Genomic DNA, 26,301 nt, shown 5'->3' with positions numbered 1-26,301 from the left:
GCGCACTGCAGAGTCACATCAGCAATGCATTGTGGTGAGTGTAGGGTATTGGGCTCTGTGATTCCACTAGCTTGTGGCAAATGCTCACGATGTTGTTAGTTGGTAGGCTCTACTCCCATGGTGCTTTTCCCCCTGCTTACTGGGTCAGAGTGTGCCCTGTTTTGTTTCCGGTAGTCCATGAGGTAGTGGCCATTTTTGTAATCCAGTTTTAGATTCCTTTCATGTGTTAGTCACGTTACAGAACTTAGTTCTTACCTTGAATGTGGCTGAAAGAGGGCATTGTACACCATTCTGCCAGCTCTGACCTACTGCTAATCTCATTACCAGGGAGACTCGTTGCCAGTGGGGCACAACCTCTGATCTGCAGTTAACTGTGAGTAAGCGTGCTTATTCCAATAAAGGACGTTTTCGGAGAGATTAGTCTTCAGGTGTCAACTGGTGTGCCAATGTTATATAGCAGCAACAAGTCCTAGAGGCCTGCGTGTATGCAGGTCCCTGGAGCACTTTTAGTGGGTACCGCAGTGCACTTCAGCCAGGTGGACCCAAGCCCATCCCCCCCTACCTGTAACACTTGTGCTGGTAAATGGGAGGCCTCCAAAACCCACTGTACCCACATGTAGGTGCCCCCTTCACCCCTAAGAGCTATGGTAGTGTTGTACATTGTAGTCTTGCAAGTCTATGTGGTTTGAAAATATGCACTATGGTGACCTAAATATCACCATAATAAGACAAGCCAGGTTGTGTTAGGGCCCTTTAAGTCACATTAAGAGGCAAATAATGTAACTTAAAGCCCTAATGCAGATTGATAACTTCTCCCCTTAGTGACAATGCAGTTTGTTGCCGTGCAGGAGGTCTACGTTTGATTCCTGAGTACAGTTTCTGCTGTTGAACTGGGTAGGAACTGGCAATCCTTGGAAGGGGAGAAGGGTGGAAATCTCAGACATCGTACACCATTCTTTCCATATTGTTTGACTAATATTAACTTCAATACAAATTCCATATTAGTACATTCAATAATATCAACAATAACCTTTGCTGTATTTATTGAACATTAACTCTTAACATACATACACACCAGGTAAAGTCCTTACTATGGTTTTTGCCATAAACCAAATACCCTACAACAGCTGTGATAATGTCCAACACTGTGTGTTTATTTATTTTTATTTGTTGCATTTGTATCCCACATTTTCCCACCTATTTGCAGGCTCAATGTGGCTTACATAATACCATAGAGGTGTTCGCCATCTTGGGCAGAGAAAACATGTACAAAGAGTTGTAGTGGTCGAAGAAGGTTCACGTGTTATAGACACACTGGGATTCATAGAGAGGAAGAGTTATGCAATGTTTGTTTCAGGCTTCGGTTTCGTTGTGTTGCAGGGTTTAGGCATCTAAGTTGGGTCTGCGGGGTATGCCTTTTTGAACAAGTGAGTTTTTAGTGATTTCCGGAAATTTAGGTGGCCGTATGTTGCTTTCACGGCTTTTGGTAGTGCGTTCCACAGTTGTGTGCTGATGTAGGAGAAGCTGGATGCATATGTTAATTTGTACTTGAGTCCCTTGCAGCTTGGGTAGTGGAGGTTAGGGTATGTTCGTGCTGATCTGATCTGACTCTGTCATCACGCCAGAAGCTGAGGGAAGCCAGGGTGCACCTAGCGCTCTAATGAGGCTGCTTAAGGTCTCCTGAAGAAGTTATAAGAAACACGACCTGTGTTGAGACCAAGACAGAGGTTGAGTTGATGTTGGAACGTGTGAACAACATCCAGATGGAGCCCCACTAAAGGATGCGTTTGTGACGGATTTTGTTTCAGCAGCTGTGAAAGATTAAAGAACGATGTGGAGGAGGTATATGCTTACAGCATAAGCTTGTTACCTATTGGATTCACATGACTGATTATCAATGCATGGATAAGTGATTGGCAATATAAGTTGAACACGCTGGAGTGTTAAAATTTACAGAACATTTTAGATGAACACATAGTGGTGGCATATGCTACTACATTTAGATTATCAAACCATCTTTAGGTAAACACACAGTGTTGGACATTATCACAGCTGTTGTAGGGTATTTGGTTTATGGCAAAACCCGTAGTAAGGGCTTTACCTGGTATTTGTGTATGTTAAGAGTTAATGTTCAATAAATACATCAAAGGTTATTGTTGATATTATTGAATATACTAATGTGGAATTTGTATTGAAGTTAATATTAGTCAAACAATATGGAAAGTTGATATGTATGTGACTAATTAATGAATGTTTAACCCTTCTATTAGTAATAAAGACATCATACACCAGGGACATCTAGTTGTTGATTGAGAACAAATTTCTGTCAAGTTGTAGAAAAAAAGCATTTAAAGTAAAATAATTTTATTTATTTATTATTACATTTGTATCCTGTGCTTTCCCACTCAAAGCAGGTTCAATGCGGCTTAAATAGTAAAAGGAATACAGAATGTTGTTAGAGAGGGTAAAAGTTAATTATACCAGAATAATAGACGAGATGAGTAGGTAGAAAAAGGCAATGGAGAGGGGAGTAAGGTGGGAGATGAAGTCTGGGTCAATGTTGTTATCATGGGGTATGTGTTAGGTACCATATTTTTCGGACTATAAGACGCACTTTTTTCCCCCCAAATTTGGGAGGAAAATGGGGGGTGCGTCTTATAGTCCGAAGGTAGAGTTTAGCAGGCCACCCGCCCTCCCTCCGAGCAGAGGATCGCCCTCCCTAGGGTTACCTCCCCTCCCCCCGGCCCTGTCACGACCTCTCCCCTTACTCACGCGATCATCCCTGGTGGTCTAGTGACGTCGGGGCAGGAAAGAGCCCCCTCTTTCCTGCCCAGCGCGCTGCTCTCCATCCTCCTGTATGCTGCCTGTGATGATGGTCTCGGCGAGATTCAAAATGGCCGCCGAGACTACAATTCTCGGTGGCCATTTTTAATCTCGCCGAGACCATCACAGGCAGCATACAGGAGGATGGAGAGCAGCGCGCTGGGCAGGAAAGAGGGGGCTCTTTCCTGCCCCGACGTCACTAGACCACCAGGGAAGATCGCGTGAGTAAGGGGAGAGGTCGTGACAGGGCCGAGGGGAGGGGAGGTAACCCTAGGGAGGGCGATCCCCAACTCAGAGGGAGGGATTCGGACAAGACGCACCGGAGCACCTAGGTTTTAGAGGAGGGAAAAAGTGCGTCTTATAGTCCGAATTTTTTTTTTTCCTATTTCCCTCCTCTAAAACCTAGGTGCGTCTTATGGTCCGGTGCGTCTTATAGTCCGAAAAATACGGTAGATGGTTCATAAGATTAATCTGGATCGTTTGGATAGGCTTGCTTGAATAAATGTGTTTTTAGTGCTTTCCGGAAGGGTAGGTAGTTGCAGATTGATCGGATAGATATGGGGAGAGCATAATCAAAAAGGGGAAGGAGTTGTGTCAAAAACAATATTGAAGTCAAAAACAATATTATGTCAAAACAATATTGAAGTACCTGAAATGCAGGGAGCATGGGGAAAGGAGGATGTACTGTGGATCATCTTAGAGAAAGAAGATGCTACTTAGGTTTTCACTGGTGTGGTCTAAAGACCAGGGAGAAAACAGGAGATGAACCTCTGCAGAAGCAACGTGGCATAATCGAATGGGGGCGCCCATCTATATGGGCGGCCATCTCTAATGACGGCCCCTTTAAGCGGCGTACCCGACTGTATTATTGAAAAAAGATAGCCGGCCATCTTTTGTTTCAATAATACAGTTGGGGCTGGCCAAATCTCAACATTTGGGCCGCCCTTAGAGATCGCTGGCATTAGAGATGGCTGCCATTGGTTTTCACCAGTAATGGAAACTAATGGCAGCCATCTCAAACCCGGCCAAATCCAAGCCATTTGGTCATGGGAGGAGCCAGCATTTGTAGTGCACTGGTCCCCCTCACATGCCAGGACACCAACCGGGCACCCTAGGGGGCACAGCAGTGGACTTCACAAATTGATCCCAGGTGCATAGCTCCCTTACCTTGGGTGCTGAGCCACCCAAAATCCACTACCCACAACTGTACACCACTACCATAGCCCTAAGGGATGAAGGGGGGCACCTACATGTGGGTTTCTGGTGGGTTTTGAAGGGCTCACATTTACCACCACAAGTGTAACAGGTAGGGGGATGGGCCTGGGTCCGCCTGCCTGAAGTGCACTGCACCCACTAAAACTGCTCCAGGGATCTGCATACTGCTGTCATGGAGCTGGGTATGACATTTGAGGCTGGCAAAAAATATTTAAAAAGTTTTTTTTAGGGTGGGAGGGGGTTGGTGACCACTGGGGGAGTAAGAGGAGGTCATCCCAGATTCCCTCCGGTGGTCATCTGGTCAGTTCAGGCACCTTTTCAAGGCTTGGTCGTGAACAAAAATGGACCAAGTAAAGTGGGCCAAATGCTCGTCAGGGCCGGCTTTCTTTTTTCCATTATTGGCCGAGGCCAGCCATCTCTTAACCATGCCCCTGTCCCGCCTTCGGTACACTGCCAACACGCTCCCTTAAACTTTGGCCGGCCGTGCAACGGAAAGCACTTGAATCCGGCCAAAATCAGTTTTCGATTATACCGATTTGGCCGGCCGATTTGTGTCGGAAGATGGCCACCCTTCTCCTTCGAAAATAAGCAGGATAGGCAACAAGGCAGCAAAAGTAATTCAGGGAATGAAGAACAGACGGGAGTTCACCAAAACAGGTTTTATTGAGGAGGGACCCAACTTAGCCAAGTTTCAGCTTTGCCTTTATTTTTAGGTCACCAGATTCCTTCAAAACAAAAGCTGAAAGATTCAGTAAAAAGATACATTTTCCGCAGATGCAATAAGAATGTTTGCTGAGTCACTCTGCTGAAGATGTACCTTTTTACTGAAACTTTCAGCTTTTGTTTTGAAGGAATCTGGTGACAGGAAAATAAAGGCAAAGCTGAAACTTGGCTAAGTTGGGTCCCTCTTCAATAGCAGACTTCGCAATGCTATGTTGACTGGCAGCATTAATGCTGCTGAGTAAGCTTGGGAAGCACTTATGTATGACTACTTTTAGGGGTTCATTTTGCTTTTTACCCCTATTAGTTTTTTGTACCCCTGATGCAGCCTGAGGGCGAAACGTGGTCACGTCGGGTAACCTTGCAATAAACCACTTCTTCTGTTACCTTCCTGTTCCATTTTTTTTGTCTTTTTTGATCTGCTTTTTTTCTTTTGGTTTGCTATTTCTGTGGCAGATCTTTGCCTTTTTTTGTTTCTGCCTGACATCTGGGATAGGGAAAGCACAATGGGCATGTCTAGAGAAAGGGCATAAAAACAAAACAACCAAAAAATGTTGCCTTTTCCCTATTTTGTGAAGCTCCATGGGATTTCACAAACAATGGGAAGCTTTGTCTTCAAATAAACAGAGCATTTTACTGCATATTTCCCAACACAAATTGGTCTGCAGCATAAAAGAGGCTAGGGTGTGCATTTGTTTTGAAACTAAATGAAAAACACAACAAAGTAGATTTGATTTGTTTCAAAACAAACTGGAAAATAACCCAAATGACATTCTCTTGTTTCATTTTTAAGTCATGCTATTTACAGATAACCTAGACAAACAAGAGATGCTAAAATCTTCAATAGCCAAAGGCAGTAAATCACAGCAGATCAACACCACAAGTCACAGAAAGAAAGATATAAGAACATAAGACTACTGGTCCATCTAGCCCAGTATCCTCCTTCCAACAGTGGGTAGCCCAGGTTACAAATACCTGGTAAAATCCCAAATAGTAGCAAGATTCATACTACCGATCCTAGGGATAAGTAGTGGCTTTCCCCATGTCTATCTCAATAGCAGACTATGGATTTTTCCTCCAGGAACTTGTCTAAACCTTTTTTCAGATACAGATACACTAACTGCTGTTACTACATTCTTCGACAATGAGTTCCGGAGCTTAACTATTTGCCGAGTTAAAAAATATTTCCTCCTATTCCTTTTAGAAGTATTACTAATTTAACTTCACTGAGTGTCCCCTAGTCTTTGTACTTTTTGAAAGAGTAAAAAATGGATTCACATTTACCCGCTCTACATCACTCAAAATTTTGTAGACCTCTATCATATCTCCCTTCAGCCATCTCTTTTCCAAGCTGAAGAGCCCTAACCTCTTAAGCCTATCCTCATATGAGAAGAATTCTATCCCCTTAATCATTTTGGTCACCCTTCTTTGAACCTTTTCCAGTTCAACTATATCTTTCTTGAGATACAGCACCCAGAATTGCACACAGTACTCAAGGTGAGGTCACACCACAGAGTGATATAGAGGCATTATAATATTCTTTGTCTTATTTTCCATCCCTTTAGTAATAATCCCTACCATTCTGTTTGGTTTTATGGATGCTGCCGCACACTGGGCAGAAAGTTTCAGCATATTCCCCCAGATTCTATATAATATGACTACATTTGCATGCAAAAATCAGAGTGTATTCTGTTTTGCACATGCAACTTAATTAGTTAACAAGCCAATCAGCACCAATAAATGGATGATAAGCAATTATCAGCACTGATTGGCACTAATTAGAATTTATGCGCACTACTTGCTTAGCGTATTCTATCATGCGGAACTCAAAAGTGGGCAGGGCCATGGGAGGAGCACGGGTGGATCGTGGGCGTTCCTAAAATTTATGTGCAGTGTTATGGAATAACCCGTTCTGCATTTAAAATTAGGTATGGGCATTTATACCAGCTTTTCTTTGGCGTAATTGGCTGTGCCTAAATGCTAGTCATGTGGATGGATTTAGGTATATTCTGTAAACCGTGACTAACTTTAGGCACCGATTTTTTAGGCGCCATATATAGAATTAGGCCCATTGTCCATAATGCTAACTTTTAAGGCAGAACCTACCATCAGGTAAATATGATTTGGAATTTTCTTCCTAATATGTATCACTTTTCATTTGTCCACATTAAGTTTCATTTGCCATTTGGATTCCCAGTCTTTCAATTTCCTAAGGTCTTCCTGCAATTTTTCACAGTCTGCAAATGTTTTAACAACTTTGAATAGTTTTGTGTCATCTGTGAATTTAATCACCTCATTTGTCGTTCCCATTTCCAGGTAATTTATAAATATCTTATATAGCACAGATCCCAGTACAGATCCCTGGGGCATTTCACTATTCACCTTTCTCCATTGAGAGAAATGGCCATTTAACCCTATCCTTTGTTTTCAATCTATTAACCAGTTCCTAATCCACTTGAGACATTGTCTTCTATCCCATGGCATTTACATTTTCTCAGGAGTCTCTCTTTTTTGTCAAAAGCTTTCTGAAAATCTAGATATACTACATCAACCAGCTCACCTTTATCTACATGTTTATTCATGCCTTCAAAGATATGAAACAAATTGGTGAGGCAAGATTTCCCTTGGCTTAGGTACTTAAACGCTTGTCTCTCAATATTCAGTTGGCAGCGCTTTTGATGTCCACCGCTGGCGTTAAACCTGGATATTCAATGCCAGGCCATTTCTGGCGACTGGCATTGAATATCCGGTTTCATTTTTTATTGTGGCAACTTAACTGGTTAAGCATAGTGGTTAAAGATAGGTCTGCTATTTATGGGGCCTATTTTAATGTATAAACATAGCCAGTTTGGTGATGAATATCTACGCCTAACTGGCTATCCAGCTCATTTTCAAAAGTGATCGCTGGCGATCTACCGACACAAATCGGGAGATCGCTGGCGATCTCCTGATCCCGGCCAAATCGGTATTATCAAAAGCCGATTTTGGCCGGCCCCAACTGCTTTTTCAAGGGGGCGTGTTGGTAGGGTAGTGAAGGCGGGACGGGGGGGGGGGGCAGGGTGGGGGCGTGGGTACGAGATGGCCGGCTTCACTTTATAATGGAAAAAAAGTGGCCGGTTCAAACGAGCATTTCGCTGGCTGGACTTGGTCCTTTTATTTTTAGGACCAAGTCTCAAAAAAGTGCCACAATTGACCAGATGACCACCGGAGGGAAGCGGGGATCACCTCCCCTTACTCCCCCAGTGGTCACCAACCCCCTCCCACCCAAAAATAAAATAAAACATTTATTTGCCAGCCTGAAATGTCATACCCAGCTCATTGACAGCAGTATGCAGGTCCCTGGAGCAGTATTTAGTGGGTGCAGTGCACTTCAGGCAGGTGGACCCAGGCCCATCCCCCCCACCTGTTATAGTTGTGGTGATAAATATTGAACCCTCCAAACCTCCCCAAAACCCACTGTACCCACATCTAGGTGCCCCCCTTCACCCCTTAGGGCTATGGTAATGGTGTAGAGTTGTGGCGAGTGGGTTTTGGGGGGGGGGGGGAATTGGGGGGCTCAGCACACAAGGTAAGGGAGCTATACTCCTGGCACCTATTTTTGTTTTTAAAACAATTTTTTAGAAGTGCCCCCTAGGGTGCCCGGTTGGTGTCCTGGCATGTCAGGGGGACCAGTGCACTGGAAATGCTGGCTCCTCCCACGACCAAATGGCTTGTATTTCGCCGGGTTTGAGATGGCTGGGCCCGGTTTCCATTATGGCTGGAAAACTAAGCTGGCCATCTCATGTAAACTTGGCGATCCTCCTCTAAACCCGGTGATCAATTTAGCTGGCCCCAACCGTATTTCGAAAATTTACAGCCCAGATTTTTATCACAGAAATTTCTTTTCTGGATGTTCATATTATTCAGAAATAGAACGCTTTTTGAACTTTGGTATACACTAAACCTACTGACAAAAATACTCTGCTACAGATTAGGAGCAGTCACCCTTTGCGGTTGAATGAAAGTGTACCCTACTCCCAATTGTAAAGATTTTGTCATATTTGTATTGACCAAGATGACTTCAAGAGACAATCCAAGTTATTTTTAGCACATCTTTGCAGTGTGCTTATACAAGGGCTAAATATAACCACTGGGAATTTTTATCACATTCCAGACTGAAAAATAACAGAAGAACCAGAGGTGCAAACCCATGTACTGCGCAGGCAGTGACCCGCAGCCCACATTATTAAACACTGGCAGATAATACAAGTTCACCCTCTAAGGATATTAGACTAAGATTTGCGTTTTTACGCAACAAGAATTTAAAGGAGATCCTTGGTCCGTCCTTACTAAGGAAGAATATGTCACCTGTTGTGAGAAGGGAGTCATAAAAACTGTACTCGATGTAAAACATGTGAGCAAATAGTAGAATTGACAGAATTTATTAACCCCTTGGACAGAAAAATATACACATTGCTTCATCCTACAGACTGTAATAGTTCCTATGTGGTATATGTCATATGCTTCACATGCAATAAATTATATGTAGGGAAAACCAGCCAAGCTTTTAGGATCAGGATGAACGAACATTGTTCTAGTATTCATAGAGGGAGGTTGGAAGTGACTCAGGTATCACATTGGGTAATAGAACCTCATTTTTGAGGATCTAAAATTTTTTGTAATTGATCGTTGAAACATGACAGCAGATAAAGGTCAAATGGCCCATCCAGTCTGCCCATCCTCTGTAACCCCTAACTCTTCCTTTTCGTAAGCGATTCCACATACTTATCCCATGCCTTCTTAAATTCTGACACAGTCCTCGACTCCACAACCTCCACCGGGAGGCCATTCCATGCTTCCACCACCTTTTCTGTGAAATAATATAGAAACATAGATACAGATACAGAGTGGGAACTGGGGGGGGGGGGGGGGGAATTTACTGAGATTGGAACAAAAATGGATTTACAGACTCAATATTGACTGGAAAGTGTTTCTGTGATTTAAATGACCCTATCTCTCTCTTTTTATTGTCAGTTGAGTTGTAATTGGTGAGTGATTGGCTCCCTCTGCTGAGCGGCATTTCTTTTCAAGAGAAATGCCATTTTGAATTTCCCTGACAGCCCTAATGACAAGTGAAAGTAGCTACAGGAATGTAAGATGTTTTGAGAAATTAGCAGTCAGAAGATGCATGGAATTGCTGAACTACCTGATTCATGCTGTTTTTGTCTTTCACAGTTGTTCTGGTATAGTGCTATTTGTAATTGCAGAAGCTGCTACTGAGGAAGCATTTTTTGTGAAACAGACAGCTCCCTTGAAGAAAGTGAAAGCTCCTAAGAAGTCTGAATTAAGCACTTGTACTCTAATTGGCTGGAACTGAAAATTTCTAATGTTGAATTTTGGGTGTAAAACAATAAAGATTGTGTACTTAAAAGCCTATACATTTGAAAATGATTAAAAGGATTGTGCATTGATTATTTAAATTATTTTGGAGGTTTTTTTAACTCATGGGGGGGATTCTATATATGGCACCTAAAAAATACATGCAGAAAACATTTTCACCTAAGCGTATTCTATAAGCGGTGCCTAGAACTACACACGCCAATTTACACCAAGGAAAACATGACGTAAATCCCAGCACATAGATTTAGGCACACTGGGCCATATTCTATAACTATGCATGTAAATTTTGGAATGCCCACGAAACGGCCATTTCCCTGCCCATAACCATGCCCCTTTTTGGTTGCGCATGTTATAAGTTAGGCGCACTGTGTTACAGAATACACTTAGTGAGTTGTGCATGTAAATTCTAATTATTGCTAATTATCACTTGTTAAGTGCTGTTATCAACGCCGATTGGCTTGCTGATATTCAGTCTCCCTTGAAAAAGCTGGTGGGTGAAATGGGTCCCTGTTGGGAGTTAAAAGTTAAGTGCCATTTGATGTTTTCACTATTAAAAATGTATTTGGGATATTTAGTTTTGCACAGCACATTGTTTTAAAAGCACAGCAAAGAAAAGTAAAAGAAAGAAAGCAGAATTTTGAGGGAGGGTTTTGGTCAATGATGAAATAAATGTCCATTGAGTACTAGAGACATTTTTGTGAATTTTTACTGAGTACCAGGGGCTTTTGAGGTTTTTCATCCATGCTATTTTTAGTGAAAGCACTTGATGTTCACATCCACAGTATTTTGCTTATAAGAATTTCTTAAGGTCTGTGGTAAAGTTATCCTGTATTGAAGTGATCTTTGTTCTATATAAAAGTACACCGGACCTCCAGCCTCCATGTCGCTTGGTTCGGGTGGGGGTACTTGGGGTCTGGTGGTCCCATGGACCTTCAGCCCCTGTGTTTGACAGGTCTGGGCTTTTGACAGCCCACACCTGTCAAACAAGTGTGGGAGGATTGTGCCTGAGCACATGCTCAGGCACAATCCTCCTGCATTTTATCCTATGATCAGAGATAATAGCATGCTTAAATTTGCATGCTATTATCTCTGATCATAAGGGCAGTAAAGACCCGTGCTGTTCCAGCTCTATTTTTAGAGTGCTGTTTGGAACAGCGCGGGGCTTTCGATCATCTGCCACAAGATCCTAAGTGGCTTACAAAATCACACGGCTTATATAATACATGGTTGTACCTAAACGTAACCCTACTAGTCCATAGAGAGTGAATGTGGTACATTCAGACACTGGTAGGTATTGCTTTGAGATGGACCAAAGGATAGGTCTTTCTTTTGGCAGGAAATGGCTGTGCAGCAAGTAAAGCATTTGCCGCGTGGCCATTTCAGGAGGAGCCCTTACTGCCACCTATTGAGGTGGCGGTAAGGGCTCCCGCACTAACCCAGCGGTAACCAGGTAGCACGCAGTACTGCTCGATGACCGCTGGGTACACACTGGTGCTACAAAAATAAATAAATTAATACATTTTTGTAGCGTCAGATATGACGGTATGCTGGGGGTGAGAAGTACCGCCGGGCTGCTGCAGTAGCCCAGCGGTACTTCCTGTTTAGCGAGCGGTAAGCCCGTGTTGGGCTTACTGCCGCTTTGTAAAGGGGACCCTGAATAACTTAGTCTTAAAATAACAGCCTGTCTCCCAGATCAGAACAATATTTATTAATATACTTTCTGCAAAAAATAGTAATGATGAATTAATGAATTCCATTTAATTTAGCAGGCTAACAAGAAATTGCTAAGAAAATTCAGATAGCTGATGCAAACCTTGCTGTTCAGGCACTATAAAATAAAAAAAGACATCTGGAATAGATTTTGGTTTTGCAATTCAATAGTGCATTCTAACTAAGAAGGAAATGACATGAAAAAAAAAGAATTAAAAAAAACATAGCTAAACATAAAGCTTATACATAATCGCTGCCTTGACTTTATGATCCTGAAATTTTGAGCTCTGTGTTCAACTTCTGCTGAGCCTCACAGTCCAGTATCAGTTGCTCCTGCCAGATATACAGTTGATGCACAATTTACAACTTTGGCCCAAGATCTTGGTGTCATTGCATACTATTATGCAGATGATATCTTATTAATTCATTATACTGATTCTCTTTTACCTGACATTTCACAATTCCAGAGTAGTCTTGACACTGTCTTATTCTGGCTGTGGGAAAATCAACTGATACTTAATCCCTTTAAATCTACTGTGTGCTGGATAATGGGAAAGTTACAGGTCCCTCTCTGGCCCCCCCTCTTACATGGTTCCCCAATTCAGTTCAAATACTTGTGTGCTATCCTTGATCAAGATGTATTCTTTGCTCATCAAGTAACCACTTTGGTATAAACCTGTTTCCTTGCCCTGCTCCAGTTTCGGTCTATTTGCGCTTATCTTGTGACGCTGTCACATATAACCATTATTTACGCACTGTTCACATTGCAATTAGATTACTGTAACTTCATCTGTTTTTGGCCTTCACTCCAAATCCTTACACCAAATACAATCAGTAGAAAACACTGCCTTTAGAATTCTTCCCATGCAAGGAAACACGACCATGTTTATACCTCTTTTTATTGTTATCATTGGCTCCCCTATTCAATATGTATCCAATACAAGACCCTATTCTTAAATTCTGGTCTTCTTCTGTGTTGCCTTATGCTCCTCCCCGATCCTCTTACGTTGTTCACTGATCATCATCTGTCATTACCCCCTCCCCCCCCCCCCCCACCTCCAGTTTCATCAGCTACGTTTCAGTTGACCAGAGAATCTGTTTTTTTACTATGTGGCACCTTCCCTATTATTTATTTATTTACTAGATTTTGTCACACCTCTTTTCAGTAGTAGCTCAAGGTGAGTTACATTCAGGTAATCTGGATTTTCTCTAAGTCCCAGGAGGGCTCACAATCTAAGTATGACATTCCCTTCCATCGACCCTTCAATTAGAGAATTCTTTCCCTCAGTTTAGACAGCTCTAAAACCATCTGTTTAGATTGGCTTTTGTGAAGCTTTGGGAGTGGTGTAGTCATCGGAAGGTTTCTGGCTTCTCTCTACGTTGTGAGGATTAGGTTTAAGTGTAACTGACATATCTTTTGTCCTTTCCTCAGCTGTGTGAATGATTTTTTATCTTGTCTTCCTTCTTTATTATTATTATTATAAAAATGGTGTTCCTTTTCCTACTGAATTTCAGCCTGTTCACTGCCTCATTATGTCCATAAGGAAGGTGGTAAAGTAAATAAAATTAAACCAATAATAAGACAGAGAGCAGCTCAGCCAGAAAAAAAGATATATTAACTGAGACCGAAAGGAATCGGCAGTCATATCATTGAATCCAGTGGTCAGTTGATCTTGTCTTTCCAAACTGGTGCCTTCTTAATACCAGGAAGGAAATCCTGCAAATAAGTATCTGAGATCAGCATGAGCAATGAGCTCTGAAGATAACTCATTTAGACAATCAATTAAAAAATGTAATGATATCCACTGTGCTGTCCCAGAATGTCGGGGGAATATGCATTTACCTGGCTATTGGTAAAACCCAGACTTTCAAACAGATATGACTGGAATGAGGTTGTGGTCCTTAGCTTCTGTGCTTTAATATCATTTATAATATTTCCTTGGCATGTGAGATCCAAACAGCCTTTATTTCCTACTAAGAATAATAAACACTCAGTTTTGGTAAGATAAAAACAATCATATTTATTTTCTTCGTCTGCTGAATTCTTTTTTGGATGTATGAGTCATTGCTTGGTAGTAGGTTATTTTCTTTGTTGAGAACAGAATGAACTAAGATAAACACTAGGCATGGAGACCGCTGTCCCTCTAAGCTGAGCGGAGTCCTCTGCCTACAGTCCTTCCAGTGGGGGTTGTTTTTCACTATAACATTTTCAATAGCGAGGGGCAGACATGCAGGGCCACTTCCAACACGGTAAGCACGGTTAAGCGCCGCAGGGGGGGGGGGGGGCGCTGCCTTCAAGGGCGCCGTGCTGTAGTTGTATTTAAAAAAAAAAAAACCTTACTCCTTCCGCTCCATCCCCGATTCCCCGGTGCTTTAAATTTACCTCGCTCTGCTCTGATGTCTGCGCAGCATCAGTGAAAGCACTGCCTGTCTGACGTTTCTCAACAGCCTTCCCTGCGCTCGTTCGTTCCCTCTGTGTCCCGCCCTCAAGGAAAATGACGTCAGAAGAAGGGCATGACACAGAGGGAATGAATGAGTGAAGGGAAGGCTGGTGGAGAGATGTCAGACAGGCAGCGCTTTTCACTGACACTGCGCAGACGTCGGAGGCGGAGGAGAGGACGGTTCAATTAAGCGCTGGGGAATCGGGACGCTGCGCATGCCAACTGATAGTCTGCAGGGGGGCACAGAGACCCTAGGCACGGCCCTGCAGACATGCTCTGTAGACTCCAGGGAACCTGCCTCTCCCTAGGTATTTGAAGCACCAGCCCCCACCCACTGGCAGCAATGCAGTTGAAGGACCTCCCACTCAGTTTAGAGGGAACAGTGATGCAGACAAAACCAAATATAAAGAAGCAATTTTCAATAGCTTGTCTAGGTATGAAATCCAATAAGTAGTTATGCACCTATGGGCTAAGTAGGCAAATTCCAAAGAAAATGATCTTACCAGGGAATACAGGCACACAAGTATCCCTGAACTCTGCATCTTTTTTTGTCTGGGGTGAGGAAAAGGGGAAAAAGGACAAGCATCTTCCAATGCGAAGTAGAAAAACACCATTCTGCATGGATATTTCCCTGTCCTAAATTGCCCTCGGGAAATGCCCCTTCCAAATGCAGCCCTTGCACATACATTTTAAGCACTCAGCAAAGGGCAGTTGTCTGACATGCCAGCTTATCCAGGTGAAATTGCTATTTGCCTGGGGCAAATGGCTTTGATAATTGTCCTTTTAAATATGCATTAGAAAGAAAAATAAGCCTAACCATCTTGAAGACATAACTTTCAGAGCATAAGCAGTATTGTGTCAATATGGGTTTCTTTATATAATGTGAAGAAAGCCCCTATCGTACAAACACACTGGTGCCCAGGGGCCATATTGCAAACCCGCTGTTCGCTTAATAATAAACCATATTTTGATCAGTTTCAGTCACTATTTAATATCATTTAATTTGGCATTTATAACCCGATAATGCACTGTGGACAATATAATTCATTATAAAAATTATTAAATGAAAGTTGATTACTTGTGACCGTAAAGTTATTTCTTATCTTCTCCTTAATTTTGTAATTTGGCAGTGGCAACACGACTAATTCCTGAAGCCCTAGGAAAATAGCTTACATTTCCTGCTGCAGACTAAATCTACTACTACTATTACTACTACTCATCATTTCTTATAGCGCTACTAGATGTACACAGTGCTGTACACTTGAACATGAAGAGACAGTCCCTGCTTGACAGAGCTTACAATCTATTAGGACAGACAAACAGGACAAACAAGAGATAAGGGAATATTAAGTGAGGATGATAAAATAGGGTTCTGAACAAGTAAAGGTTAGGAGTTAAAAGCAGCATCAAAACGGTGGGCTTTTAGCTTAGATTTGAAGACGGCCAGAGATGGAGCTTGACGTACTGGCTCAGGAAGTCTATTCCAGGCATATGGTGCAGCAAGATAAAAGGAACGGAGTCTGGAGTTAGCGGTGGAGGAGAAGGGTGCAGATAAGAGAGATTTACCCAGTGAACAGAGTTCCCGGGAAGAATGTAGGGAGAGATGGAGAGTGTGAAGCGGTACTGAGGAGCTGCAGAGTGAATGCACTTATAAGTAAAAAGAAGAGTTTGAACTGTATGCAGAAACCCCCTTTGCTGGGTTTGATTTCCCATTTATCTTTTCTTTGACAGATTATGCAAATTCCTGTTTCATTTAAAGCCCAGCTAGAGCTCATTAGCTATATTTAGAATGCTGGGTCAGGGATCCTGATGTTCTCTTGGTAATGGGTGTCATTATGGATGCCACTGTCCCACTAATAATGACCAAGGATATAAATAAAGCATTTCAAATGCTTACAAAAATAAATGGTAAAGTGGTAGGGTAGCCATGTTAGTTCACTTTTAAAGGTAATAAATAGAAATAAAACAAGACAAAGAAAAGAAGATGATACCTTTTTTTTATTGTACTACACATACACCTTTTTGATGAGCTTTCCAAGGTAATCCTTCTTCTTCAGATCAGAAATTCAGATTTTTTTTCTTCAGAATTTCTGATCCGAAGAAGAAAGGATACCTTTGAAAGCTCATCAAAAAATGTATGTTAGTCCAATAAAAATGTATCATCATCTTTTCTTTTCTTTTCTTTGTCTTGTTTTATTTCTATTTATTAAAAATAATGGGAATACTGGCAGTATAGAATTGTCTTGTTTGGAAATATTTAATTCTTGTTTGATATACTGCTGTTTTAGAAGTTGATCAGGAAGTTTTACAGAACAATAAAAACTATTACTCCAAGAACTCGGGTATCCTGTACTACTGTAAGGGCTAGATTTACTAAAAGGCATGTATTGTATTACCACATTCTAACATCTAAGTATCACTTACTCCAGAATGGCGATTGCCATAATGGAACTTTGGAAGTTAATTCGATACTTGTCATCCATGATTTCATGTAACACCAATTGTTCTTTCACTCTGGAATGGCGAATGCCATAACTGATATTGTAAGCCACAATTGATGCTAGCAAATAGGTGGTGAAAATGTGGGATACAATACAACAAATAAATAAATAAATAAATAAACATACTTTTTAACCACAGCTCTTGTTTTATGTAATGGAACCTATTACTACTAATGTGCATTAACAGCATTGGCATATCTAACATGGTAATTTAACTCTTAGGGGAGAATTTATCATGTGGGCTACGGAGCTACTGCACGCAAATTTCTCTCATGAATATTCATTTTGGATATCCTGAAAACCTGAATGGCTGGGGTGCCTCAGGACCGGGTTTGGGAATCACTGGTTTAAAGCACAGGGTACATCAGATACTGACTTGCTTCTTTACCACTAGATGGCTGTTTACAGTTCAACAACCACTAGCAAACTGTATGGTTCACATACTGGATTTCACTGTACATTAAGAAAACTACATGGTTTAGTCACTAGGTTTCACAGTACATTTACAACAAGAAAATGGAATACATACCTGATCACTAGAGGCAGCTGAGCAGGGTTAGAGAAGATTTGGTGGGGAAAATAGGTGTTGGTAATGCTTCGTGAAATTATTTCCTAAGACAAACTTCCTCAATTGGCACTTAATTGTAGGCTCTATCATTGTGCCAAAATTATAGAATTCTAGCACTTACAGGATAATGGTGCAAAAAAACCCAAGTAACAATGTAAGAGGAGAAACAAAATCACTTGAAAAATCTACCTATAATCAACCAAAAAAGAGTGAAAAAACCAACTCACTTAAATAAAGCAAAAAAACGGAATAATGGAGAAAAAGACCTCATTGACTTGGTATCAATCGAATAACCCTGTATCAAGGTATCATAATATTCGAACCACAGTTCACAACTTCTATCATTGATTTAAAGAAAACCTCAGCAAAATATAAACCATTTAATGTTAATTTTAAAGAAGAAATTTTGTGGTTTAAATAAATTCGTAGAATGATTATCTTTATACAACATGCACAGCTTCCATTTGAAGCATAAAAAATGTGTTGGTAAAACAGCTGAACTTAGCTTAAGGCAATCAGATGATCTGATTGCCTTAAGCTAAGTTCAGCTGTTTACCAACACATTTTGGAAACTGATGGTGAATAAGATCGAAAATACTATAATGCCTTTGTATCCCTCCAGAGAAGGACTGCATCTTGAATATTGCGTTCAGTTCTGGACGTCGTATCTCAAAAAACATATAGCAGAATTAGAAAAGGTTCAAAAAAGAGCAACCAAAGTGATAAAGGGGATGGAACTCCTCTTGTATGAGGAAAGGCTAAAGAGGTTAGGGCTCTTCAGCTTGGAAAAGAGACAGATGAGGGGAGATATTTTTGAGGTCTACAAAATCCTGAATGGTGTTAGGGAAGGCTCAAAATCAGGACATCCAACAGCGATTACTGAACTGGAAGAAACATCTAAGCATAAAAAGAAGGATGTCCTAAGTTAGACCTGTTTCAGTCACATCCAGAATAAAAAAAGGAGCTCTGATTGAGCAGCTGACTACTGGAGGGATTAAGGCATGACACCAACTTAATTCGCCAGTAGTTGCTATTCCCCTCCCTTTCCCTGCAAATGAAACTGAAGGAGATACCAGGCTCTATGACAGCTTCAGGTATTATGGGCATTCTTAGCAAAACAGGCAGAATGTCTGTGGAGTAGCCTAGCGGTTGGTGCAGTGGACTTTGAACCAGGGGACTCAAGTTAGGGTTACCTTACGACTCCAGAAAAGGAGGACAGATAGAACCATTGCTTTCAATGGAAGTAAAATCTGGACTGACTCAATCTGTACTCTTTTTTTCTGGAGCCATATGGCCAAGTTCAAGTCCCATTTTAACGCTTTTTTTTCTATTGTGAGCCTTACAGAAATAGAAAAATACCTACTATATGTAAATATATGTCGCCTGCAAGCCTGAAGGCTATTGAAGTGGTGTACATTCAGCTAAGCTATTTTGCTGTTCCTGGAGGGCTCACCAATTACAAAATAAGAGCCTCTTTTATCAAGCCACACTAGTGGCTCCCATTGTGGTAATACCAACAAAGTCACTTTGGATGGGCTCCATCAGCATTGCCGCAAGGCTTGATGAAAGAGGCCTCCAAAGAGTTAAAGTGTGATTTGAACCTGGGTCCCTTGGCTTAAAGTCAAAGGCAATAACCACTAGGCTACCCCTGTTCTCTACAGGAATGTCTGTATGGCCATTCTTCTGCCAGACAGATGTCCTTGTCCCTGTTTTTTGCCGTTCATATGTTGGGCATTCCAGTTTGTAAAATGCTGGATTTCTTCAGCACACGGATGCCCATTTCACATATTTTCAAATGGGAATTCCTGACATATTTCCTCTTGGAAAATACATGTGAAATGGACGTCTGTTTTGGACCTTATGGTCTGGATGCTTCTATTTTGACTTGGATGTTCTTTCAGAAATGCCCCGCCACGTTTTCTGAAATTTTAAAACACCCTTCTGGTTTAGGTGTCCACAGAACATTCATATATGTTGAGTGAAACCAAATCTATTGCTAGTACAACTTGGATTAATGCTTTGATCCTGGCCTCTGAGACTAGGGATTATGAAATTAAGCATAAGGCTAGGTCTGGCACAATTGCAAAAAGGCAGATTTGCTTTGGTTGGATACCTGCCATTAATATGATTAAATACCAGCTATTCTGTGGAAACTAAAATATATTTACTATAACAGTCTGAAAAATTAACCACTGTGTTTTGGCTAATGTAAAATGAAACTATATTAAAGTTTTCCAAGACATGAAAACATAACCATTATAGAGATATTATTAATATTGAGAAATACATTTTCCCTCTGGATATGTCCTGGACAGAAAAACATGAATTCAACTGAAAAGATTGAGATCTGGATAGAGTTATTTCAAACCAATGCTTCATGAGATGCATATCTTGGACGTTTGATATAAGCTTCAGTGCTCGCAAATGCCAAGAGAAAACAGAGAGAATCCACACTCTGAGCAACAGATTTGGAAGAAGCTATTTGATGGCATACAACGAAAACCTTGCTTATAGACTAAACACCCCCCCTGATATTCAAAAGCATTTAACCAGCCAGGATCAGCACCTGGCCAATTAATGCGCCATAACTGGCTATCCACAATTTTTAGCGGGACCTGGCCGGCCATGACCCACTAAAAATTCACGGTTAGCAGCTAGCCAGTTATATCACCCGATATAACTGACTATCCACCGATTTTCGGCATGAGTTTGGTGGCCATATTTGACTGTGTGAATACCTGGAATATCTTTGGCTGGTTCAACTTAACTGGCTGGCTTGGCCAGTTAAGTTTGAACCGGCCAAAATTAAACCAGATGTTCAACGCCAGTCACCAGAAATGGCCTGGCATTGAATATCCGGGCTAACTTTAAGATGTGATGGTTTCACAATTTGTTTATGTATTGAGCAAAGAGGTATATTTTTCTTAAGTAGATTTAGTAACTGTGAAAGATTGGCAGCAATGAAAGTTGGGTTGGCACAAGATACAATAAGACCTATGTTAAAAGGCATGTGTGAAGGGCAATTCTATAACAGGCACATGTAGTTATGCATGCCATGTATGTGTAAGTGTTGAGATAATTGGCATTTATATGTGAATGTGCACTACACACTTCTATAAAGTGTGTCTAGTGCACATTCACACACAAGCTGTGGGTGGAGCATAGGAGGCGCATGGCCGTGTGAAGGCTATGGAGAAGGTTGTCTTGTTTTGCAAGAATACTCACCAGGTGGATACAGGAAACATTGTAGTACTGAATCAGTGCTAGATGACCTTAGAACAATGCTTAGGAAAGGGTTAGATGCAGTGCTGATTGTGCTTGACCTCAGTGCTGTATCTGACACCATTCATTGATCGTGGCCTCTGAGACTAGGGATTCCAGTTGAACCTGGTATAAGTTTGATGTTTGTCCAGTTGAACAAAAAAGGAAAAACACTCTGGCATTCATCTCTGAACTCCAGCTTTGACCAGTCACCCTAATGCCAGAGTGTTTTTCCTTTTTTGTTCAACTGGACAAACATCAAACTTATACCAGGTTCAACTGGAATTGTGTAAGGATCTCTACTGTTTACTAGTTAACATTTATTTAGAACCTTTAACTAAAGTGAATAAGAATGAAAGAAAAATTAACGAAATTTTATTTTATTTTTTAGTATTGAAAACTAAAGTAAAACTAGCCCTGGCCTTATTCTTGCTGCTGCTAATATAACAGTGCTGCCATTCTAACCCTCCTCCCCCTCCCCCCTCACGGGCCCTTAACTGATCCTCTAGCAGCCCTCAACAGCCGTTTACTCCACCCATGAGTTTAAAAATGGAAAGAATAATCCTCAGTCATTCCTGCCCCTCAGGAATGGTTTTCAAAATGGTGCTGGTTGATCTGAAGCTGGGGTCACTGTGAATTATTCTCATACAAGAAAATGGTGCCAGCTGGCCCAAGGTTTCACAACACGCTAGACATTGCTCCATCCCCAGATGACCCATTCTTTATTTTTGAAGGTAACAGGAGAAGAGAGAGAGAGAGCAATTGGGAAAGATGGGAAGGGGCTGGATTTGGATGACATTTGGATGAGGACAGGCTTAATTTTTGCTGTATTGGAGACCTGTTGTATCTGGGGGAAATGGAATTATGCAGGGATGAATGGCTGGGATGATTATTAAAACTTATAATCTGGTGGTAGTGGGGGGTGTGGGAGTATCTACAGGACTACATGTCTTTTTAAATATACCCAGCCAGTTGGGCAGGTGAAAAAGCCTGCTGATAGCCTCACAGGAAAGTTTCAATAGCTACACCACTTTCAGGAGTAGTGCAGGCTGAAATGTTCCCAAAAGTTGTGAAAATATCCATGACCATCTAAACTTCAGGAAACCACTAAAAACCACCCTCACCAAAAAGGCTTACCCCACCAATCCAACAAAAATCCCCACACCAAGCAACACAACATAACCAATAATCGTACTGGACCATATACAATCTTCATTCCCTTCGACCCTCATGGTGCCTGATACACACCTACCTCACTCAACCACAATATAACCTTGTATTTGTTATCAACCGACTGGCAAACGCCTTACGGTACTATGTAAGCCACATTGAGCCTGCAAATAGGTGGGAAAATGTGGGGTACAAATGGTTCTCTACAGGGGGATTATTCTAGCAGTTGGTAATAGAACCCACGCAGGATGGGGCCATACTGGACTTAGCGCTTACAGGGGTCCTTTTACTAAGGTGTGCTGAAAAATGGCCTGCGTAGTGTAGGTGTGTGTTTTGGGCATGCGCAGATCCATTTTTCAGCGTGTCTGCAAAAAATGCCTTTTAAACATTTTTGCCGAAAATGGACATGCGGCAAAATGAAAATTGGCGTGCATCCATTTTGGGTCTGAGACCTTACCACCAGCCATTGACCTAGCAGTAAAGACTCACACGGTAACCGAGCGGTAATGACCTACGTGCGTATCGGACATGTGCCAAAAATGAAATTATCACAAGAGCCACGTGATAGCCAGGTGGTAACTCCATTTTGGCATGCATTGGCCTCGTGTAGATGCTTACGCAGCTTAGTAAAAGGGCCCCACAATGAGGAGAGTATTTCTGATGCTATAGTAGGTGATCATCTGGCATCCAATGGGTGTGAAGAGGGTTCATTCAAAAGTGAAGGTTCTAGACTTCAAAAAAAAAACTAACTTTATTAAGATGGGGGATTACCCAAAGGAATTTCTACCTGGATGGGAACCTCTGGAAGAAGTTGGAAAGCAGTGGGCAAAACTGAAAGGAGCTATTGTAAGGGCAACAAACCTTTTTCATATGGAAAGTAAATAAAAGCAAGAGGAAAAGTAGACGGCTTTGGTTCTCAAAAGTAGTAGCCGAAAAGGTGAGGAAAAAGATGCTAGCCTTCATAAACTACAAGAGATTGTAGAAAGAGGAAGACAGGCAACAATATCTGGAAAAGCTAAGAGAAGCTGGTAGAACAGTCAGGAAAGCAAAGATGCAAATGGAAGAAAAAATGGGGGACAAAACATTTTTTTTTTAGATATATTAGTGATAGGAGGAAGAACAAAATTGGCATTGTGAGTCTGAAAGGTGGAATTGCTGGCCCACTGAATATTGCTCTCTATAGTTTTGTATGTGGACAGGAGTGCATATGAAAGTGTGTGCAACTGCAGATGTGAAAACACAAAAGGATCAGAAATTATTTGAATGTAAAAAAAAATTATAAATTTAAAATTAAAATATAAAAGTAAAAAGTAAAAAAAAGAATTGATTTTGAATGTCTTTTTGACATTTACTTACTATTTTTATATTTGATTACTTGGCTTACTTAAGAAATTGCATTGAGACATATGATAAGTAAGGGAGGAAAGATTAAATAGACCCAACAGTACTTTTATAATAGCTATTTACTTAAAGATATAAGATGGTTCCAGGAATCCCATGGTTTTTGCTCTTGGCAGTCAGACAATGTTACAACATAAAAATGGAAATAATGATAATGAGAAACTTAAAAATAAAATCATTATTTATGTATTCTCCTAGGAAGGGAAACCCATACGTAGAGCAAATCTCCTGTTTCTTAGTCTCCCTCATTTCCACATAGGGCTCAAGAACTAAAGACTATTAGTTAATATTTAAACCCTGTGGTCAGTGTTTTTTTATTTTATTTTTAAACACAGGCTGCAGTGTTTAAAGCATTGATATCTATTCAGCACCGCTTTACGAATAGTCAGTGGTACTGAATACATGCATGACCACTGAAATATATGTATAGCAATCACTATCATATAGCTAGCTATAGTTTAAATTAGGACAACCTTTTTCTGGCCTAAATTAAACCACTTAGCCATTCAGATATCTGTTGATATTTGGCCATTATCTGTATAGCTAGATAGAATGTCCATGCTCCATCCTTGCCCTATTGTCAGGGCAGTCTGTAAGAATTTTTAGTGGTACTATCCATGAAGTGCCATTGAAAATTCAAGGATTTATCCATATGATGGGCAATTCTCTAACCTAGGTGCTCACATTTACACGTGTGTTATGCACAGGGACAAACTGATAGTGGTCAGGGACCCCAGGCAGAAAAGGTCATTGGGGCCTCCCAGCCACTGCCCACCAGCTCACCGCTGAATCGCTGCCCCCTCCCATACACATTACAGCCCCCCCCCCCCGCCACATTTGCTGACCCCCCCCCCCCCACACACACACATTCTGAGCCAAAGTGTGCCCTCCTCGGTCATAACTTGAAGGGCCCTGGTATTCTAGTGGCTTCTTGGGGGGGGGGCAGGAAAGAACCCCACTCTTTCCTGCCTGCTATTGCTGCTGTGCCCAGTGCTGCCGTGTTTTCAAAATGACAGCCGAGACTTACCAAGGTAGTCTGGTGGGTCTCGGCAGTCTCACGAGACTGCTGCAGGAAGTTTCGGCAGTCATTTTTAAAGCATGGCGGGTGCCGCCAGGCAGAGTAGTAGCAGTGAGCAGGAAAGTGTCTTCAGCTCTGTTTTTTTTTTTTTTTTACTTTCATTCTAACTAATGCTTACAGTCCTTTTCAGAAAAATGATTCTAAAAGTCTGTAACTGACTCAAAACAGAGTGCCGTAATGAATATTTACAGAAAAAAAAGGAAAGGCAGCCCTGCCTCCTAGAAACCATGACAACAAAGCTAAAATAAAAGACTTACAAGGAAATGACAGACTTCCCAAGGACTGACATTTTTCTCGATTTAAGTGAAAACTTGAAACCCCCTCCCTCTCTCCTTCCACCTCTCCTACATATAATAAAATGTGTTCAACAGCATGGGGAAACTCTTCAGGAAAAAGATTATGCAGAGCTGTGCTCCTTACATGGACACCAGTAAGTTCTTGATCTCTAGGGGGGTCTTTTATTAAACGTTTTTAGTTTGTGATAGGTAGAAATTAGCTGGCGGTAAACGCCGAGACGCCCATTATATTCCTCTGGGTGTCTCACATTTACTGCCAGCTGATTTCCACCATGAGCTAAAAACGTTACCGCGGCTTAGTAAAAGACCTCTTTGCATCTGTTTTATTACTGTGACGTATACATCCATAAGACCATACGTTATCCTATATACTCAGAAACATTGTGCAAATAATACTTCATTATTTGTGCTGTTCATAATGTTTTTCAAAGATTAACTAGAAGCAGCTACTATTTTAGCTTTAGTACTGTACATCACAATTTATAATGTGCTCTTACACTTCCTAAGAAATGTTGTTTTCTATTACCATAAGACAACCAAACAGAAAGAAATGTGCAGAAATACCTTACTGTTGGAGAGCTGATAACTGTTTTTCCCAGGTCCCATATGGCTCTTGTAAATGGAAGAAGACACGGTAGATTTTTATGATTTCAAAGCCTTTGGAAAAATGCACAAAAGAAATCGGTCAGAAATCATCTCTGTGTGTGACCAAACCTACAAGCGCACAGCTGATATCCTTGCAACAAGTTTTGAGGCTTGGACTGTTTTAGTCAGACTCCCACTTCTTTTTGCTGACCCTTGCCAAGTCCTCTAATTTGAAACAACTGTAATTTGTTGTCATTAAAGCTCAGATTCCAGGGATATTGGACCTGGGGCTGAGTGTACTTTTATTAATGAGCGAGTACGGAAATGCTCAGAGAGCTGACAACTGGCCCAAAAAGTTCCACCCTAAATATTTCTCTTTGTGCAGTGTTTTAGCTAGATTTGCCATCCTATCCAGACTAACCTTCACAAGCTGCCACAGATTTTTCTTTCTTTTTTTTTTTAAGACCATTCTTCTACAGTCTTGAATTTTTAGCTGTTTTCATTTTCTTTGGCATCCATCGTGTTAACTTAGATAACAGTTTTTGGACACAGGCCCTCACTCGGTCAGTAACATGGTTTAAATCCTCCACTGAGTATGGCTTCTTCATAAACACTGGAATAAGCCGGTCGTTGTGTACACTTTAACACAGATGCAGGTCATATTCTAGGCCTGACTGAGAGAGCCCCACTTCTGGAATTTGTTCTGCACCTAAGATCTCTCAAGTTTGGAGGCATAAATAACAAAGGGTGTGCATTGCTTTAAAAGGAGATCCACTTTCTCTCCCCCTTTTCTACTATAGAAACATGCCATAATGATTGGGTGACTACAGAATTACATCAAGGGCATGTACTGAATGTACTTTATTTGGATTTCAATATAGCCTTTGATACTGTCCAGTACATGAGATTATGAATAAACTGAGTAGACTGGAGTGGGTCCCAAATTGGTAAACTGGATTAGAAATGTGCAGAATTGCTGACAGAGGATACTGATAAACAGAATTCACCTGGAGGAGATACAAGAGAGTAGTGAAGTGCCTCTAGAATAGGTACTAGGACTCTGCTATTGGGATAGATATGGGGAAGACACTGCTAGTTGCTGGGATCAGTAGCCTGAAATCTTGCTACTATTTGGGAATCTGGAATGTTGCTA

The 26,301-nt window shown here is 41.3% G+C and overlaps 1 protein-coding gene across 2 annotated transcripts in view; it reads right to left on the bottom strand.

Annotated features, from left to right (window-relative positions):
- C1QTNF7 (C1q and TNF related 7) overlaps window positions 1-25,251 on the bottom strand; it is a 105,175-nt gene extending 79,924 nt beyond the window's left edge. For both annotated transcript variants that reach the window (XM_030191196.1, XM_030191201.1), the window contains exon 1: window positions 25,128-25,251. The gene's annotated coding sequence lies outside the window, so the exon portion shown is untranslated. The remainder of the gene's footprint in view (window positions 1-25,127) is intronic.
- Between the last annotated feature and the right edge of the window lie 1,050 nt (window positions 25,252-26,301).

Source organism: Microcaecilia unicolor, chromosome 2 (assembly GCF_901765095.1).
Source record: "Microcaecilia unicolor chromosome 2, aMicUni1.1, whole genome shotgun sequence".
In the NCBI taxonomy this organism is placed as follows: domain Eukaryota; kingdom Metazoa; phylum Chordata; class Amphibia; order Gymnophiona; family Siphonopidae; genus Microcaecilia; species Microcaecilia unicolor.
Note: the sequence above shows the minus strand (reverse complement) of the source record. Positions and strands in the feature narration are given on the sequence as shown.